The following is a 4,336-nucleotide window of genomic DNA, read 5'->3' as shown; positions in this document are numbered from 1 at the left end:
AAAGACATTAAGAAAATGGCATTTAAAATCAGTCATTAAAAATAAAAGCTAATAAAATAAACATAAAAAGAAAAAATACATGGATAAAAGTTAAAGTGCAGTCTAAGATATGAATAGTTCAATTAAAAGCAGAGACAAAAAGAAAAGTCTTCTTGCTGGATTTAAAAGTAGTCAGAGTTGCAGCGGACCTGCAGGTTTCTGGGAGTTTGTTCCAGATATTTGGAGCATAATAACTGAACGCTGCTTCTCCATGTTTAGTTCTGACTCTGGGGACAGAAAGCTGACCAGTCCCTGAAGATCTGAGAGATCTGGATGGTTCATAATTTAGCAGGAGGTCAGAAATGTATTTTGGGCCTAAACCATTCAGTGCTTTATAAACCAGCAGCAGTATTTTGAGATCTATTCTTTGACACACAGGAAGCCAGTGTAAAGACTTCAGAACAGGAGTGATGTGATCCACTTTCTTAGTGTTAGTGAGGACTCGAGCAGCGGCGTTCTGAATCAGCTGCAGCTTTCTAATAGATTTAGGAAAGAGGTTGGGTAAAAAAAAGCAACCCCCAATCTTAACACATTGACGTTATTATTTAAGCGAAACAATGATCGTTCACCAAACCTCACCAAGTAGATTTGCTTCAATTCACAGCTTTGACCAAATGTTTCACTGCCCGTTTCACGATATGCAAGAAGGTTCACTTGGCCGGTTCAAAGCACTATAATTGTCATGCTAACAACTGATAACAGCCATGTAATGGGCAGATAATATCAAAATGGGTGAGGGAGGTCAATCTTCTCATCTAAATCTGGCCATAAAGCCAACACGCTCATTTGCCAAAAACCTTTCCTGTCAAATCAACTGCAAATGGGACACTGAATATTGATTACGTTGCCTTTTATTCTCTCTTACTATAATTTCCCAACATCTTTGGAGTAGCTTGTGTCTACTGAGAGACTCTGGAGTGAACAGATTGAAGGTTTATAGACAGAGCTGTCTGGCCTTCAAAGAGCTTCTTCTTTTCACTACACCGTTTCATACCTTATGTGTGAAAACGAGAGCCAAGTGTTCATACCCATATGCCTGATCAAAAAAAGAGCAAAGGCAAACGTGCAGGTTTCGTAAATGAGAGCCAGGATCAATGGGAGAATGTGTGTGCTTAAAAGTAAAATAGTGAAGGGAAAAGAAGCCAGCCAGAAATGTTCATCTTACATACCATACCAGATCGATATTAAGCCACAACTAACACAGCCAAAAGGAGGGAAAGTGGCAACATGGAAAAAGAGGAAAATAATAACGTAGTAAATAATATAGTTCTCACTCTGATCACGTCTCTACCTCCGCCATCTCATCTTACCCTTCTCTGGGTCTCTGTCTTCTCTCACAAGACTTCAGATCCCCCTGCATGTACACCCACACACCCCCACACACCCCCCCACACACACACACACACACACACACACACACACACACACACACACACACACACACACACACACACACACACACACACACACACACACACACACACACACACACACACACACACACACACACACACACACACACACACACACACACACACACACACACACACACACACACACACACACACACACACACACACACACACACACACGCCCTCCCACTCACCCCCTACGGCTTGTGCTCCTGGCCTCATTGTAGCCAACTGATAGCTTGAACATCCAGGGAATGTTCCTTCATCAAAACACTCTCCCATCTCATTAACAGCCTGACAGCTGGATAAAAGAGAAATGATGTGATGGGCTCTGTTTCAGCCTCTTTTTCCTCTTCACTGCCCTACCTTTTTTTGCCAGGTGTGTGCAAGACGAAAACACATGAAAGGGAACAGAAACGATGGTGCTGTAAATGGCTTTCAGGGAACAGACATCATGAGATGGAGCAAGACAAATGGAGTGAAAGTGGAGACATTTTCTTGCATCACCGCACATTGTGCCTTCAGTAAATGGGTTGACGCTCGGATAGCCACACGTCATTCACCATTTGTCATTGTTTTGAAACATCTTTAGGCAATTACATTGTCATTTGGAGGAATTTGTAATCAGAATCAGAAATACTTTAAAAATCCCAAATCGTTTTTTCTGACAGTTGTTCCATTAGAGAATGATACAATAAAAGATAAATGACATTACATATTATATATTAATAATATAATAATAATACATTTGAATTATAAGCACTTTCTGAGGTGCTCAAAGACATTTTACACTTTTATAAAACAGGAAATAAAATAAAATGGAAAGATAATGGAAATAAAAGACAAAATAAGATATAGTACATTTTCATCCTATTAGACATTAGCATGATAAATGATCTTTTCACTTAAATTGTGTATGTTGTGATTGTGACTTTATTTAAGTAAAAATCCATTCATTCATTACTAAATGCATTTATAAATCAATGTATTCATTCTCACAACCTATCTGGGTCTAATCATTTTTAATCTTGTGAGTGTTCATCGTCAAAATATAATCAAACTGAGAGACTTATGCATTAAAGATATATTAAATAAATCCAGGTTGATGCTTTTTACCAGACTACAAAGTGTAGGGACTGGTTGCGCCCTAAACTTCAAAGACACCCCCTCAACACAACTTGATGACCCTGAGAAACTTGGACTAAATGAACCGATCTGCACTTAACCAAACTCCCCATAAGCTTTCTGCAAGTTTACCATAACATCTGAGGTCGCCTGGCAAACATCATTTACTCTACAGAGAACTCACTCACATCTACCAGTCGCGCTCATTGGAGTTACAGATCATTTAGGTCAAAGGTCAAATCAAAAAGAGGAAAGGTGTCTGCAGGCTCACCACACACACACACACCAAACATTTTTGGTTAAGTCCAGAATCTGGAGCTCTGTTAGTGCTCAAGGGCAACTTCATCGCATGTGTGTCTGTATTTGTGTGTGTGTGTGTGTGTGTGTGTGTGTGTGTGTGTGTGTGTGTGTGTGTGTGTGTGTGTGTGTGTGTGTGTGTGTGTGTGTGTGTGTGTGTGTGTGTGTGTGTGTGTGTGTGTGTGTGTGTGTGTGTGTGTGTGTGTGTGTGTGTGCTGAGTTAGCATCGAGTGGCTTATTTGACCACAGTCAGTCTGGTGGGAGCGTTCAAACACTCAAGGCCCAAACGGCTCTGATAGCCGGTTGTGATAACCTCTGATGACCTCTGTGTCTGACATCATCACCGCCAGACAGAGGTCAGCCAGAGGGTCAGCCGGTGGGGGGGGGGGGGTGCAGGGGCGACTTACCCGAATATACAAAGGAGAGATGAATGTGTGTGTGCCAGGGTGTGTGTGTATAAAAAGAAGGACTATGCATTATCACAGTCAAAAAGCCTAAGAGCATGTTTTAGGGTTTTAATATTATTAGGTGTTTCAAGCAGTTCAACTTTATGTAACCTGTTAAGCTTAAACATTAAAGATGAAGACACCATTTCGTCACTTGATTAATGTAATAACGAGATATAAAACAAATTATTCAGTACTTTTGTTATTTTAAGTTTACTTTGATGCCGATACTGACACATTTTGAATCTTTGAACTTTATCTAAAACAGAGTACTTTAAAAAGGTGGTATTACTACTTTGACTCAAAAAAGGCTTTGGATATTTCCTCCACCAACGTTCTCTCACTGAAGGTCGACGCCAGACCCCAGATAGAACATAATAACAAAGGAATAAATCAAAGTGATATAGTAGCTCCAGTGGTAACAGGACCCAGCTACCGTAAAAGCACAGACGTCACACTGCTGCTGTTCTCCTGTCTCACTCCGCGACTGAGGCACTAACCAGTCAAACTCCTGACGTCACAGCACTCGAGTGCCAGAGAGCGATCGCAGGCCCGCCAAGCGTCAGCAGGGTAAAGTACGTACGGGGAAAAACCAAGCACACGCAGGGTTACGCGCACGCTTTAAGAACGAGGGTTCATTGTGAGTCTGGGAAGTGTCACAGCAAGTTTATTGCACTCCTTCTACAGGACACTCTGCATGCTCAGTGCAGGCAGACAGAGAGGTGTTTTGCATACACACAAAACAAAAGGGTAATACAAATTGCTGCTGTCAGTTAGCATCTATGTTAGCATCATCTTGACTGTGAAACATCTGTGCATTAAACAAACTAGTGCAGAGGAATGATTGTGTCTGTTACATGGAAATACTGTGAGAAAAAGAGAAGCTGAGATCTGATTTTCTATTTTTTCTGCACAGCAGGCGAATCAGTGGAGTCCTCTGGGGTTCCTTCCTTGAGAAATCCCTAACAGACTGTTGAGCATGCTCAGTGCGGTTTTCCCACAGAACTGGCGTGGTTT

This window comes from Pseudochaenichthys georgianus, chromosome 5 (assembly GCF_902827115.2).
Source record: "Pseudochaenichthys georgianus chromosome 5, fPseGeo1.2, whole genome shotgun sequence".
Taxonomy (NCBI): Eukaryota; Metazoa; Chordata; class Actinopteri; order Perciformes; family Channichthyidae; genus Pseudochaenichthys; species Pseudochaenichthys georgianus.
Note: the sequence above shows the minus strand (reverse complement) of the source record.